We start from the raw sequence: 17,133 nt of genomic DNA, 5'->3' as shown, positions 1-17,133 counted from the left end.
AACGTGAGCAGCTATGTCATTTGTAGGCCTCATTTGGTCAAATTACATGTAATGTACTAATCATTTTAGAGGAATATTACTGTGATAATGGTGCGAGTGTCGTTTAGCTACTTTAACCACGGCATGACTCACAGTTGTGGCAACGGAAAGTGCTCGATGGAAACACTAATTTTGAGAGGCGAAATGCAGCTGAATCATGTTCAGCAGAATGCGGTTGTTTTCTCTAGGTTTAGCAGCTGGAAGTGGTTTGGTCCTTTTTGTCAGCAGAGTCAGCAAGACACAAATGAAAAGTCAATATACATCACTTCCTCCCTCTCAGCCAATGGCTTGCTGCTATGTAAGGAGGGGGTGATATTGTTCTGTATGAGATAATATTTGGCTAGGCTGGTGACCAGGAGCTCTTGCCCTGGTAATTCCACATGTGTTTACTGGAATGTGACTGTTTCCTGAAGCGCTGCAGTAGCTCTGGTATGTGGGTTGAATTCCAACAACATTGCTCCCTTTCTTTGTGGCATAGTTCACTCTCCCACATAGATAGAGTATTATGGATGAGGTATGTGGAGGTGAGGACTTGAAATTTCTTGCAAGAGAGGGCTTTAGTATGGTGGTTGTACAGTATATGAAATGATGTGACACATTTTATTGAAAATAATGTCAAGGTTATGCTTGTGTGACTGGCAGAATAATTTATGTTATTTATTTGGTTTGTTAATGAACAAACAAGATGCATTGCCAATGCATTTTTTCTTCTCATTTTTGCACCCTCAAAATATTCAGTCCTTTTGTATTTGTATTACAGATTTTAAAGAGGGATATGAGAAAGACGACGCTCCAGCAGTCTTCCTCTGCAGCTTTACTTGTACCCAACAGTGTTAGCAAGGTGATCATGATCGTGCAAGTGCATATGTAGCTGCTTTAACACCAGCATGGCCAATGTAGGTAAAATAAAATAATAATTACGGAGCCAGGGGAGAGGGGTAATATTCTGAGAAAAAACTCAGAATTTCCGAGAAAAAAAACGGTGATTTTCTCTGAGATTAAAGTTGGAAATTTACAAGAAAAAACTAACAAATTTATAAATTATAAAGTCATAAATGTATGTGAAAAAAATCTGGTAACGCCAGCCATCGTCTGAATTTCGTTGCTCCTAAAGTTGTGTTATTATGGTAAGGATGTTTTTCTGAGGGAGGCGAAGGTCCTGAAAGATGCATATACTGTACATGTTTTTTTTCACATATATTTATGACTTTATAATCTTGCAAATTTGTGATTTTCCTCTTGTAAATTTCCCACTTCTCAGAATATCCAAGTTTTCTTCTCGTAAATTTAGGACTTTAATCTCAGAATATTACCCCCTCCCCCTGCCCCGTAATTGTTCTTTTTTTTTTACCTACAATGGCCCTAGTACGCCATCGTACATGCAGCCTTTACCATTATTTTTTTTAGCATTTAGCAGGGCACATATGAATAGAAAGTTGATATATATCCAATGATGGTAAATTAGACAAACTTGGCATAGCAACATTAGCGCTAAAGATCCATAATTGCATATTGTGTAATCAAAGGTGTTACATTACAGCAGTGGACAATATGCACGACACTAGGATGCTCTGATCTACAGTATAACACTTCCAAATTCTGGCAAACAGAGGGCTTTAGTGGTGTTGGTGGTTGTGTTTGAATGGTCACATTTTGTTAAAAAAAATATTAAGGCATTGATTGTGTGAATGACAAAACAATTTATGTGATTGATGCCAGTGAATATACGTGTGAAAAGGGCTATAGGCTTTTGGCAAACAACATTTTAGAGCGCAGTAAATGTTTCAGCCCAACCCGGTCTTGATTTTAAGATGGGTGCAAGTGCGAGGCTAAGTAGATTATTGGCTTTTAACTGCAAGCGTAGGATGGGGAAAAAAAATATGGTGAGAAATGTAATGGGAAAAAGAATTAGACAAGATAAAAGTCTCAAGATGTTGGGAGAGAGAGGGAGAGAGAAACACTCCTTTACATCGTTAATCTGGGCTGCCCCTCCTCCCTCTGTTTCAATTAAGAAAATTACTTTTTAGTTCAATTAACAATAATTCACGGTTAACTGAATAAAGTTTATTACACAATCAAGGCAACAACAGAGCAAGTGAGAGGGACACATACTTACACTCACAAGTGCACACACACATACACACACACACACACACACACACACACACACACACACACACACACACACACACACACACACACAGGGGCTCTTAGCAGGTGTCAGGGCCCCTGATCTGCTGACCCATGCGGGCTTTGGTGAACCGTGGCTGGTGGAGGCAGGATACTGGCGAGGGCTTGATGCTGGAGGTCGGGGGAGGACGATGTTGTTATGGGATGTTAAGGGAGAAATGTGTCATCGCGCTCTTAGATGGAGGGGCCTCTCTATCCTCTATCCTTGGCCTCAGGCAGCAGCTTGCATCACAGCGATTAGCTCCCAAACACAGACAATAACACTAGCAGCCACATCGTCATAATCGCCATTATCTCCCCCCACCACCACCACCACCACCACAAAACATGGCAGGGACTCATTTCTGGAAGCTTCCGCCCTCTTTTATGCAACTACAGATGAGCTGTCTGCCGATAAACATTTGGGAAAAATGCGTATAAATTGTCCTCTTTTACATTTCCAAACCAACAATAAGGTGTTCTTTGCTTCAGCCGTGCTTCATCCTCCTTTGTTCCATCCCTCCTCCTCTCTCCTTCTCCCCCCCCCCCTTCTCTGAGATGATTTACTCTGCTACAATTATTGGGTAATCTCCACTGTCATTACTCTTAACATCTGCTCTGTCACAATGCTAAGGGCTTTTGGCTGTGCTCTGCGACAGTTATTCTATGTGCTTACAGTCCTGTGATGCAGACAGACAACCCCCCCCTCCCCTTTGCACTGCTCTCTGTATGTGCATTAGATGGATAAAATGGCTTTTATATGAGTGGGAGCAGTATGGTGGGGTGATTTGCTTATGCTGGTGTGTGAGGGAGTGAAGGAGAATCCGATTGGAGAGGTTGTAGACTTAGCTGACAGGCGCCGCTGAGGTATCTAGAGGTCAAAGGTCAGCTGATGGGAATATAATATCAGATCCTACAGAGAAGGCAAAGCAACTGATGTTACAGACAAAACTACCACCCACCATCTTTATTTCCTCTTATGCATACACCCATTCTCTCACGTGTTTCTGTCTGTCTGTCTCTCTGAATGAATAACAAGCAGACAGGCAGTTAAGCAGGCTAACCTTTAGCGAGCAGGGAGAGGAACATTCAGAGATTTCCATCAGATTACCCTCTCCAGTTTCCATTGTGTGTGTTGGCCCCATCCGTGGTATTTCTCCCCCCCCCTTCTTCACGCAGCAAATTGGAACCATTTGGTATTCAGATAACGGCAAACAGCTCAGATCTGCTGGAACAATAAGCGGTTTCCAACCAATCGCCCACCTGGACTGAGCTGTGCTAAGACGGTCTTGATAGTTCTTTCAGCACCACTCAATTGCCAGTCTGTGCTCAAACAGCTAGCGTTTCTAAAGCCTCCCTTCTGATTCTAGTTTTACCTCCCCTCCCTTTCTCCCCCTCGCTGCTGATTGACCTTCAGCTTCTTCACAAATCAGATATAACTCAAGAGTGCCATACAAGATGAATCGGTCTAGTGGATGCCACAACCTGGCAAGTGTTACGACTTTCTGTCTGTAATAGTTGCTCTGAAGCAGTGAGTGTACGTTTGTGTATACACTTTCAACGCTTCACCCCAGTGAGAAGAATGTAATGACATGGGTCCAATACTGTGTGATTGAGATGGATGCCCTGTTTTATTATCTGTGTTTTGTATGAATGCTTATGTGTGCATATACTCCCAGAGTGCTGAGGGAACACATTGTGACCCTCGTTGTATTTGGCCACCAGAGGCCATGCTGGCAGAGGCTGAAATGATGATTAAGGACAGGGGGGGAGGGGGCTGGATGGGAAAATGTGGATTAATGAAGCTCAGATAGAATTAATAGCCATGACATCCCACAACAGCGCAGCCGCTAAATGAGAATATGTCGTGGGTCCACCGGAGTCTCAACGCTTGTTTCGCTTTCAAGGTGATGGTAGCAGTGAAGAAGGGAAAAGTTGCATCCCTTAGCTGACTTACCTAACTTGTTCACACTTGACGACAGAAAAAAGAAAAGCAATGTTTCTCACAGGCGGAGGATTTAGCTCTGGCGGTCCCAGCTCAGTATCCCTAGGAAATACATGTATAAAGAACTGTTTTGCAGGAAGCAATGTGCCCTTAGCGGTTCTGAAGCTATGGTTGTGGCAGTTAAGGTGTTTTCAGAGGGTAAGCGACACTCCGCCTGTGTATCCGCTTGGATCCACGGGATCTCACTGTACTTCTCATGTGAATAGACACACAGACAAGCGCTCCGTGAGTAAACGCCAGACACTCTATGCGTGGTAACCATATAGTGGCAATGCTAGTCTTTGATGCCAGAGACTGTTATTGTTAATAGCTAAAGTTAGCTAAATTAGCATAGTCATAACTTTATACCCTAGCTTTAGTTAAAACTAGACGTAACGTTACCTGATACATCCAGTCTTGCGCTGATGCTCTGCCATGCGAAAGCCCTTCCTGTTTATGTACCGATAACTGTTTAAAAAAACATTATATATTTCAAAGAGCTTACAAACGGCAAGGATTAGTCTCTCGTCCATTGGTTTGCACTGAGCGCCACAACGTGTAGTAAAAAAGTTCAAGATAATTCTGGCAGCAGGTGAGCTTGTGCATGAGACGAGTACGACAGTTTCATGGGATTGCGTCCGTGCTCGTCTGTTACTCCGCCTATCAACTCCCTACCAGCCCGCTCGCCTCTCATTGAAAATAAATAACTCGGTGCGTCAATCGCTCCTCGTCTGAAAAGACCTTTATGCTGGTGGATGGTTGTGTAGAGCATCAAACTTATGTTTTGTTACAGTTAAACAAGTAATGTTGGCTTTTCTTTTGTCTGTATCCCAAACCAAAAAAGAGTTATGGAGAGAAAGGCAGTTTGATTAAATAAGACGGGCGGAATTGATGAAAATCTTGATATCAGTTCGTTGGTTGGACTTTTTATTTACACCCACTAGTGCAGCACCACTGAAGTTGAAGTGCTCATTTCATGGGCTCTTGCTTAACATTAATCATATCTTAACCATAGCTTAGCCACACCAGCAACTCTCCCTTACCCTTAACTATACAGGAAACGGGTTGTAGTGCACTTATTAAAAAAGCTGGGGGAATCACAAAAGACAGATTGAAAAAAAAAATCCAAATTTGAAGAAGCAGAGGTCAAGATATCGTGACTTTTAGTCCCTTGTATGTGTCAAAATCCATACAAGATCCTATAATGCATCTCAGTAACCACCTCCAAGCCCAAGCTGAGATAAGCCTTATGATTTATTCTTTGAGACTTTGGAAAGCTCCCTCTAGAGCCAGACACCACACAACTGTTTTCAACAAGCTGAGTAGTACTAATCATAATGAGGAAACTGAACACCATATGTAAAATTGGTGGAGGGCCCCTTTAACCATGCAGAAATGTCCAATTAAGCCCTGTCCTCACCTGTGGTCCTCACCTGGGAGCTGTTCGGAGACTCTAGCATCCTACACTTAAGCGTCAGCCACAAAACAGCATTGTATTCATGAGCTAACTTCCAATTAGGGAAGTCACATTTTGATTCTGTACAGCACAACAGCACATGAATGACACTTTAAAAGTTCAGCAAAAACCTTAAAGAGGAAAAAAATATGTACAAATTGTGAAAAAAAATAAAAATAAAATATGGATTAGATTCAGTATATAGCAAACATTGCAAAAAATATTGTTATTACTGCTTGGCTGCTGCATGTTTGTCTCTCCGAACCTCAGATGTTTTTAGCAGCAGCTGCAAAGAGTACAGATTCAACCCCCTGAAGTTTTAATTTGGCTGTTTGAGGATAACAGTTGCTGGACCGACTTGTCTTCTCTTTGATTTCACCACCTGGTTCGTTGTTCAGTTGGTGGTCTTTCACTTCTACCTCCTGCGGGCTACAAACATCCCGGCTTGCGTGCGTGTGTGCGTGCTCACACACACCTGGACAACTTATTAGCATGTTAAAATCAGGATCCGGAGAATGGTTTAGCTCCAGGTGGTGATCAGTCATTAATGTCTGATCAGCTCTGCAGGTAAATGTTTACCTCAGACTGGTTAGACATTACTGGAGCCTGGAGGCTGGGATCAGCAAGCCTTCACTCTGCAAGTATTTGTAACAGTTTGTAACTATTTGTAACTGTAGCACCTGATAACCGCTAATTTGTTTCTTTAAGAACTGGAAAAAGTGCAAACACAGAAAGCAAGGTGTTCTAGATAAACGTGAAGCAGGGTAATTTAGACATTAAAGGCTGTGTCCATTGTTATTATTTTTTTTTTTAAAGGTTTTTATATCATTCTGTAGCTTACCAGTTGTGTTCCTTATGTATTAAAATCCAAACATTCAAATTTTGGTCGAAGTATGTATGTTTTAGCGTCAAAATGCTTTTTTCCCAAGCCCTTCTGACATAGGTTTATGCACGATGGCGTTCTACATATGCACATATACCCTTGTCCATTCAGTGTGTTTTATCTACAGTGTGCTCCCAGTTTGGGGAAGCAGATAGGAGTACTGGCACGGAAGCTAACCAGTGTATTGCTGTGTGGATGACATGTTATTTCGGATCTGAAAATCACACAATAACACAAACAGACTAACCAATCGGTGCAGCGGTAGACCAGCAACTCCTGTTTTCTGCGAGGTAAAATTACTGTTTTTGTGAATGTAGTCTGGCTTTGAAGACAGCGATATAACGGCTTTAATTCATCGTCAGAAAGGCCTGTCTGATGGCAAGATAAAGCTGTAAAAACACTTAAACTGATAATGATTTTTGTAGGTGGCTAAAACACATTCACAAACACAACTAACTTTGACTCAGCTAGTGCTAGCGTTCACATTATTCATAACCTTATTGAGTAGCTTACTTGGGTAACGGCTGAGTGGGTGTTTTCATTTGAAAAAGAAAAAACAGAAAAGAAAAGAAAGCAGATGGACCCGCCCTTTAAATTGTTGTGTTGTTGGAAAAAAATGTCAGAAAATGTGTAAAAGTCTAGGAAACTGTTTGGCCAGATTTTTTGTTATAGTAACGGGTTACATGATGGTGCACCGCATAGTTTGGTGGAAAAGAATGATTTAGAGGAAACACAAGGGGGTGGCGGTTCATGGAGTTCAGCCCTGAGCATCTCGCTTTCTATGAAAACATAGCAATGTGTTTTTATGTAAAGTCAGAGGGGAGACCACTGAGAGTGAGAGACAAAGTCAAAGAAGGATTGAAATTACAGCTGAAATGCATAATAGTCCACTGTGCTTTATTCTGATACAGAAGATCCTGTCAAACCTGGACTGATCAGCTGGTCAACCAACAATTCTGCAGGGCATTGACCCACAGTCCACCCTGCAGTGAAGGTATAGTCATGAAATGCTCATTTAGAAATGCTTTAAATACACTTTCAAGAAAAATAAAGTATCTCTAACATGAACTCTTGATGATCCTCTTTCTATAGGCGACAACAAAAGGCATCCTTTCTCTGCCAAAACATAGGTGACAGGTAGGTGTCAGTTTGTTTCCCCCCTCCTCTCTTCTAATCCCTATAAGGACATTTTCCCACTGTCAGTTTTTTTCATGTTAAACAACGATCCCTGATTACGCCACCGTGCTGCTCCCTTCTTAAGTATCTGGAGCTGTGACGGGGGTTAACACTGACCCTGGGCGGAGGGGGGAGAGAACTCTGGGAATGAGTGTAACAAGAGAAAACACACTAGACTGAAAGGGAAACTGAGATAGTGAGCATTGACAGGATTGAGCTCCCAGGTGGGGTGTCACCCTCAGGGGAGGCAACAGTTGCTGACAAAGCTGTGTATATGTGTGTCACATGAGAAGGTCTTGGCAGGAGATTTTCCTCAGGTTGTCTCTTCATGAATGAAGATTATTCGGTTATTGCTCATTAGAGGCCGGTGTAGGTTTGGGATGATGACAATTTGACATGCGAAGGCATCCCGGTGATTCAAGCTGTGGTCACTGTTGCAGAAATATTGTGTAAGTCAGATGAAAAAGTGTTGAAAATGCATATTAAAGAGCTTTAGTTATGCCCTAATCACTTAAAGATAATGTTTTCACCAAATTAATAGAACAAGCTCTCGCTCGACAATGAAAAATAATTAACATTTGCCACTTTGACCTGTTTTTTTTTTTTTTTTTTTATGGTAGCTTTAGTCACGCAGCAAGTGTTGTTGACTTTGTCGCTACCTTCCCATTGTGAAAGGGTGACCTTCCTCTTTCTCCCACTCTCTGTTCTGCTCAGCTCCGTACATCTGTGTCTGTTTACCAGCCTGCCCGTGTCTCCCTCAATCTGAACTGATGAGTGCAACTCACAGCTGCTCCTCTCTTGTTTCCCGCTGCTTGGGTTGTCTGTGTGTGTGTGTGGGTGTGGGTGTGTGTGGTGTCTTTGTGCTCGGTGGTGACAGTGCCATGCTCCCAAAATCAAAGACAACTGGCTTGCTACCACAACACACCTCTGATCGCTGACACAAGAAAAAGTTTAGATAAAAAATGGGTTTATATTCTGCTTGATCTCTGTGTTTTCTTTACATATACCTGTATGTATACATGTACAACAAGCACACGTATAGTTACTGTATGCGCATGTACACGCACAACTAATATCCACATCCACCTGTGTCACCTGAGCTTGTTGACGTGCATTCCTCTCTTGCCTCTCCTTCATGTTTCATCTCAGTGTTTTGTCATTTCCTGCTCCATCTTTCGCAGAATGACAACAATGTTGTGACTTTTAGGGTAAACGGGGTGTTGAATTAATTTCGAGGTGTATTTGGGAGAGTTGATGCTCACTAGTGGCGAATAACGGGAACAGGAAGTGTACGGTTTCAGGGAGGGCAGGGAGAGGTGAAGAAGAAGGAGGTTAAGAAGTGAGTATATGTCTTCAGGCGGGTATGGGATACCCTTGAGAGCGTGACATCATCAGGACAGGTGTTGTTTGCTGTTGTCCTGAAGTTAGGGCGAGGGGGCCTTGAGGAACCTGTCGGGCCTGTTTTGGACCCTCAGGACCATTTCTCACCTCAGGTGGTGGCTGAGTGGGAAGGTGTTGAGGTTGAAACCTGATGAATAAGGAATTTAGGGGGAGTCAGTCGTCATACAGTAGCTGCACAACGTGGATTCCCACCATTGTTTTTTTCTCTTTTTCTCTCTATAATTTTTGTTTTTTTAGAATTACATTCTGGGACTTTTTGTTTTTTACATATTACTACATATATGAATTAGGCGTTTATTTGGTATTTAGTTGTTTATTAATATTACTTTTTTTATGATTTAATTATTTATTAACCATCCCCTTTTAGAATTAATTGTTTCTTTTTAGTTGTCAGAACTAATACCACAACCATAGACTACACTCTTAGTGTGTCATAATTAGAACTGAAAAGATTAGTTGATAAAGTCAATCAACATACAATTAATCAAGTATTTTGATAATTGATTAGTCCTTTACGTTATTTTTTGAGCAGAAATACCAAACATTAGCGTATCTGTTGTGATGATTTTGTGCTTATACTTGTTTTATGTGATAATAAACAGAATATTTTTGGGTTTAAGACTGTTGGTTGAACACAACGAGCAATTTAATTTGAGTGATTGAAGATAATCGGCAGAATAAACGATAATAAAAATAATGCAAGTGGCATTCCCTAGTTATAATTTTTTATTGTTAATGAACAGAAAGTCATAGTAAAGGCCTAGGTTTGGTATAATTTGCACATTACCATACCACTCTTTTTGCACATTCCCACTATACCAAAGCCTCTCTCTGTATTTATTAATATAAGTAACTGTATATATTGTTTTATTTAATTGTATTCTATATGTTATATATTTGTGTAGCATGAAGGGGCTACAACTTACATTTCATTGTGCAACTCTGTTTTGTAAAATGACAAATAAATGAACCTTAAATTGAATCTATTATAAAATGAGGCAATGGGTAGATGCATAAATGTTTAAAATCACATTATAGGCGAGGGACATGAATATCATGAGCCTCTGGAAAACTTTGCATGATTGCAACTTACCTATTAAATGGTAGATGGGGCTCTGTTTTGTACACAAAGATTGTGCATATAGTTGTTTTTCTGTCTGCATTGCAGAGTCAAAGCTTGTGCATAAACTCCACAGTTGCTAATGCAAATACATTTGCATTCCTACATACATTCAAACAGACTTCAGGGGACCGCTGGCTCATGTGAAAGTTTCCTAAGCCTCCTATAAATATTTCTGTGAAAACACTTTCTCCTTCAGGTGGAACTCGTCTCTGTGTCGTGTTGCCTGTCGGTGCTGGTGAAATGTTTCTTTGGTAATTCATTTGCAATTAGGAAATGTAAATCAGACAGGTGCTGCTGGCATCTATCAGAGTCTGTATTTGTTTTACCTAAGGCGTCTCAGATCCTCCCTTTGTAATCACGCGCATGTGCACGCTTACACATTCGAGCACACGCACGCATGCAGACACAAACAAGGTCACCTCCGCCTATCGCTTAGGGTCTTTCTACATGAGTCTGAGGAGACTTTAGAAGTGCTGCATTAAAAGAGAAGCAAACTTTTTTATTCAGAAGAAGGAATACAGAGTCTGCCTTGTTTCTGACTGACATATGTTCACTGTGTGTGAGAGAAGAACTGGGATCAACACTCTCTGCACATAAGGAGAGGTACAGCTGCTAGATAGCATTGCTTAGTTTGTGTGTGTGAAGTGAGGGAAAGTGTGTGTGTGTGTGTGTGTGTGTGTAGGGGGGGGCACACGGGAATGCACACTTTTCATGAGTGTGGTGGTGGTGGTTGTGGTGGTGGTGTGCGAGAGGCGAGTGACTTCACACAGGCGTAGTAGTAATGAAGCGTGCCAGTGCGGAGAGAGTGGAAGTTGAGTGTCAAACTGGTGAAGAGGAAGGAGGAATCTGCAACATTTGGTTTCCAGTATGTCACCGCATTTTAATCACCTTTATTAATGCCAAATATTGAGCACGAGAGATAAATCCGTGCTCACAAAGACTGACCAATATGACAAATGTGCAATTTTAATATTTGGACCGCGGACAAGCAACTTTTAAAAGACAGTTTTTAATATTCAGATGCCCTCCCACACGCGAAGGCACACGCCGGCCACATTTCTAAACACACACACACATACACACACAGTGTTTTATACCACTGGCAACTGCCTTATTCCCACCAGCTGTCTGAATGCATAAAAACCCAGGCTTGTTGTTAAGTCTGGGGCTTAAAAGCACTGCCAAAAAGAAAGCTGGGCAGGAATAACGGCATTAATTCTGTGATTTGAGCCTCAGCATTTAAAAGTGCTTAAAACTAGCAGCTGGTGTCAACAAGGTAATAAAAGCAGGCACAAGGGATCACTCTGCCTGACTCGTGTTGGGCAGCAGGACGTCCATATTAGTTTAAACGGTAGTGATGCGGGGAGAGTGGAGACACTGGCACGGGCCACAGCCTGCCATACTGCCAGAGAAAGAGAGGGCAGTTAGGGTAATGTGATATAGTAATTTGTAGTTTATCAGCTCGTGTCATAGATATATAACATACAATAGATTGATGCTGGCACGTCACACCCTCCGTGTTTTATCTCCTGTGTTGTGTCTCCAGCTCAAGCTGCTTCTGAAATGGCTTGAGAGAACTCTGCCAGTGACATCACTCTCACTGCAGCGTCTCCCCTTCCCTCCCCTCTCAGGTGAAAGGTATCATTTGCCACAGCTCCTGCCAAGTCGGGAGTTGGAAAACTTTAATTTCCCTGGCTCCGGAGAGACTGCCAGAGGTTTGATGTCCATTACCCAAACCCTGAAACTAGAGTTGACGTAGACTTGGATTGAGCTAAGCACTCTGTGGCAGCATTAGCTAACCCCAGAACCTCTGTATCATCTTTCTTACTGTCTCTCCGCCTCTTCATTACTTCCTCCCTCCCCTCTTTGCTCTCACTTTCTCTCCTTTGTTGTCCTTCCTTTCCGAGGGTAAAGTTGAGATTCCTGTTATAAAAAGTCAAGGCTCGGCTGGACTCGGGCCACAGAGTCCATTATGATCCACCTCCTCTCTGCTACCCATTAACTCGTCCCTCATGATGTGGCAGCGGCTTGTAAATGCCTCGGCACTTCAGCACTCAAGCTCCTCTGCTCTTAAATCTACACGCCAGTCTGTAAAACATCTCGACTGTCCGCACCACTTTGCACTGCTGCACAATCCCTTTGAAAGTGAGACTCGGCCTATGAGTGAGCACGGGTGTTTGCACATTTTTGACCACACAAAACGTGATAGAAATCTGACCAACATTAAAGGTGCAATTGATAACATTGATATCATTCAGCCTCTAAATGTCGCATCCTCCCTCCCCCGTTCCATTGCATTTACTTCATAACAAGTCGTTGCCAGGCACTCACCGTCAATCTCAGCCTTTGTATCCGTTCTTTTTCACACTAACTGATAGGGGTGGGAAAAAAATCGATTCACCTATGTATCGCAATTTTTTTTTTTAATTCCAGAATCGATATATTTGCTTCATTTGAGTCCATGCGGAGGTAGAAGGAATTTTACCGCTTTTTTTGTTGTAGTCTGAGTAGCGTGATGTCATATCCGTTACGTATCTGTCAAAAGCAAAACAAACAGCAACGAGCCGCAGTGAGCCGAGGCAAGAAAGTTTACAACGGTGGAGGGTCTGCATGGATTTGACCTGCACTCTCACATTTTAAATCCAAAGTGGTAAACACTACACAATACAGTAAATAATGGAAACACTTTGAGTTGCACACATTTCCAGGAAAAGCAGAGCTAGACATCATGGCTGCATGCCAACTCTGTAATGGACAGGAAACGTTATCGTAATGCGGTAACTTGCGGTCAAACCAGCCGTCACTCTCATCTCCGTAGTCAAATCGGCCAACGCTACAACTGTAGAGCACCCATATACTGACATTTATGTTAAATGCATTCAAACGGCCCTGATGGAGCTGAGCATGGATGTATGAAGAGAACGGAGCTGACGGAGAGGTAGCAATGGACTTGGCGAAGTTAGCGGGAGTATACACGTGTGACTACTTGTAAACAAAGGGAATTGTGTATACAAAATACATATATGGAAATAAGATTGATTGTATTATATTTACCAGAAGTATAAAACATTACATATCCCTTATAGATTAAAAAGAAAATACCTCTAATTTGTGAGGTAAATATCTTTATTCTTTGATTTTTGGGTTGTTGGAATTTCTTTTATAAATAATGCCTGACAATGACTGATATAGAGATAAATAAAACATACATTTTGGACCCGCCAACATTTTTAAAATGATTAATTCACAATCATAATATTTTTTTGCAAGAAAAGCCATATTTTTATTAAGCACCTTTCTAAAGGCTCTGTAAATGTATTATTTATTTTTTTAAATATTCGTCTACATAAAAATGTTCAATAAGACCTTTAACATTAAATCTACCAGTAAGAATGTGGTTTCCAACCTGGGGTTCAGATAAATCTATGGGGTCGCCTGACGATTAAAGTGATATGAAATAAGGAAAATTCTGTTACACAAAATGTATTTTTCCTGACTTTAATCTAACTAATTTACACAGAACTGTCAATCAAAGTGGAGGACGAGTGCAAGGTGTCCTGAAGGTTAATGGCTTAGGAAACGCTGAGCGATTTAAACACCATATGGATAGGCTCATCATCTACAAGCTGTTCAAGGTTGAACCCATCCAGAACACTGTAGGATTGAGATAATAGCCTTCTTCGCCCAACTGTTGTTAAGCTACCAATCTCCTGTCAGCTGCAGAGGAACTGATAGGCATTAGGACCTGAGCAACTTTCTCTCCTTGCTCAATCTTTGACTCATATTCTCTCTCGTCAGTCTGTCAGGTACACAATACAGAGGTGTTGATGACACATCTTTCTTGCTTTCTTTCTCCCTTCCTTTCACACCACCGTTTTCTTCGTCATTCCTATTTCTCTTCTCTCCCTTCTACTCCTCAGCCGTACACATCCGTTGGAGAGTGGCTCGCCCTCAGAGCCATCTGTTTCCAGGCAGCCTGTGAGCATTGCTGAAATATGTAGGGCCTAATTAATTCAACCAAATTGTTTTAGAATAGATTAATACAATAATGGCAGCGCATGAAAGGTTATTTCAAGTACACCACTCAGCTAATCTCATCAAAGGGTAGATTTCACTGCTCTGCGCTCGGTGAACACCCACAACCATATAGACCCACACGTATAGGGAAACCAGTCTGTATGTACTGGAACGCTTCTCAGTGTGGGTGCCGATTTCACAATCAAAATGGAACAGCAGTTATTAGGGAGAGGAATGATTGATACTGTAGATGATGAAATGAAAACTGTATACAATGCAATACAAGTACAGGGCCTTCACAGAAGTCCTGCAGAATCAAAAATCTGTTTGAAAAAGTCTTTTACAAACTGTGCACATTTAACTCCTCATTTTTAAAGTGGAATGATCATGTTACAGTAGAGTAGAGATGATACAGCACTCAAACGATAATGAAAGCCCTACAGATGTATTAAATCTTACATTAATATCAGTACAGTCATTATTCCAGGCACGGTGTCCTAGCAACAGAAAAAAAGGATCGTTATGCATGATATTAACCTGTCTCTAATAAATAAATGGCTTATTTTGGCTGTAAAATGAGCCACCTCACCAATATTAGAAATTCAGTAACACTTTGTAAGACGCCCATGTCTATAATTCATTATATACATACTATAATCTGCTTTTAGCACTGTATATTTATAGTTATAAGCACTCATGAATATTCATAATGCTTTATAACAATAATTATAACACATTATACAACATTTTATAGTGACTTATACGATTGTGTGCTGGTCACACACAAGGATCATAGTGTATTATAATTCCTATATTTGCAATACATTATAATCTTTTTATGATATGATTATAAGTTGTTCTACGAGGTCATTGTTTGCTATAAGTAAAGTGAAAAAATATCATTAAATCTATGCAAGAACAACACACAAAACATTTTTAAATACATTTTTACTTAAAGCAAACAATGACCACTTAGAGTAAAATACAAGCTTGCAAAAATAAAAGTTAGTGAGTGACCAGTAATTATGAAGCATTATGATACTTGACCTTATAAGTCATTATGAAATGCTTTATAATGTGCTATAATTATTGTTATAAAGTGTTATGGATCTTTATGAGTGCTTATAACTATGATTATACAGTGCTATAAACAGATTATAAGGTATTATAAGTATGTTTATTAGGGCGGGGCAATATGACAATATCTATCGTCAAATCAAAACAAAAATGTATGTCATATATTTTTCTATATAATTTCTGTCGTGATAGAGGCTAGGCCTATATTTATTTATTTTTCTCTATAATTTCAATTAAAAGCTGTTATCTTTATTTTGCACAGCGTGTTGTTGCTATGATACGGAATATCCGCAGGAGTAAAAATGTCGGCACAAGATAGAGTACTTGGTCGTTGTGTATTAATTTCTCCTCCACTGTTGTTGTTGTTCAACACTTGTAGCCTACAATTAGGATGTGACGGTTGGTCTTTGTGGTATTTGTCCCGCCCCTCCTTTATTGTGATTGGACAGCTGGGTAATAAGTAACAGTGACGAGCTCAGTGTTTTACCCAAAGTTGAACATTTCTAAACTCTCTGCAACCATAAAAAACACCATATGTGCAGCGCTCAACGCAGAATAGAAGCTCAGTGCCTCGTCACGCTGCTGCCATTTGTAGCAAACTGTAAATATGCAGCGCTCCCATTGCTAAGATTTCAAGAAGAAAAAAACAGGAACATAGCGGTTGTGGCGGTTGCTTGCCATCCCCTGCGGTTGGCTTGTCAATAACGAGGTATAGAAATGTTGCGGTTAGTTCGACAGCCCTAGGTCTATACAAGCTATAAGTAGAATCATTTTTTGTATTTTTTCTCTTTTTGGTACTTATTTTGTTGCATCGAGGCATTTAAGGTCACCTCGACTAATTCTCAGTATTTTTTTAGAGCCGTGGGGGTCAAAGCTCGTTTTTGAACCGGTGACCTTTTTACTTTCCGATGGCTTCACTGATCCTGCCTTTTACTCTTCGATGGCTCCACTGATCCTGCCAAGCTCTCCAGCTCATACATTATAGAAGATGGATCTGTGATTGTTTTTCCTTTGATGGTTGTTTAGCAGAACAGCTGGCGGTGCTTTAAATCCTGTGACCTCTAAAAGCAAAACAATAGTCACTCACTTGAAAGCACTTTATAAATGATACGACAGTAAAGTCATTATAAAGGGTGTCACTTTAATGCACTTGGTATCCATATTGGGACGGTGTTTCCTTGATGTATTATTATTTTTGTTGTTGTTTGTGATTGTCTATTGATCCCTGAAGGAGAAATTTGACCTTCTGGGTGAAAAATGTGGTCTCATTCGTTAAACTACACACCCTGCTGGTTTTGTACTTCCTGAAACACTATTTTTTTTGGGTGGAAAGGTTTTGTAGGGAACATCAATAATATTTTAAGGTCACTAGTGCTGCAGTGGACTCGCGGCCTGTCCGTGGCGTGTCTTGCATGCTGGCATGGGCTCCCTGTTGGCACGTATGTGGATTAATCACTTAAAGAATTTAACCATCAAGCCAACACATTTTTTTATAAGAGCAAGTGTCACATTTTTTAAACAGTGGGTGTCTCATTTTCAAATGAAGCGCTTCACATACTACTCCTTTGAGACAGAGAGGCTGCGCCATCCGTCACCTGGACTAACCTCTGTAGGGAATGATGCAGACAAGCAGAAGTCACAGGGCTGTTGTTCATCAAGATTAATACCAGCTCACTGTCCTCCCCGGAGAGACACACTAACAGATTCCCTACTTGACTTCCAGAGCCGGCTCCTATAGACGGCTCTGGTTCATTAACACGAGTATTATGGCTGAACCACTTGCAATTAGGAATGTGTTTAAGACGGAG

The 17,133-nt window shown here is 41.0% G+C and overlaps 1 protein-coding gene and 1 long non-coding RNA gene across 16 annotated transcripts in view; one reads left to right on the top strand and one right to left on the bottom strand.

Moving 5' to 3' along the window:
• LOC119474569 overlaps positions 1-17,133 on the top strand; it is a 192,824-nt gene that overhangs the window by 4,194 nt on the left and 171,497 nt on the right. For 13 of the 15 annotated variants that reach the window (XR_005203587.1, XR_005203589.1, XR_005203586.1 and 10 more), the window contains exons 2-3: positions 7,443-7,525; positions 7,624-7,668. The gene's annotated coding sequence lies outside the window, so the exon portion shown is untranslated. The other 2 variants (XR_005203588.1, XR_005203592.1) reach the window with 2 other exon arrangements.
• On the bottom strand, positions 3,638-13,598 carry LOC119474570. Its single transcript, XR_005203593.1, has 4 exons — positions 13,458-13,598; positions 12,082-12,084; positions 6,980-6,987; positions 3,638-3,647 (listed from the first exon to the last, which is right to left on the bottom strand). It is a non-coding gene; the product is annotated as an uncharacterized LOC119474570 (long non-coding RNA).

This window comes from Sebastes umbrosus, chromosome 16 (assembly GCF_015220745.1).
Source record: "Sebastes umbrosus isolate fSebUmb1 chromosome 16, fSebUmb1.pri, whole genome shotgun sequence".
Classification (NCBI taxonomy): domain Eukaryota; kingdom Metazoa; phylum Chordata; class Actinopteri; order Perciformes; family Sebastidae; genus Sebastes; species Sebastes umbrosus.
Note: the sequence above shows the minus strand (reverse complement) of the source record. Positions and strands in the feature narration are given on the sequence as shown.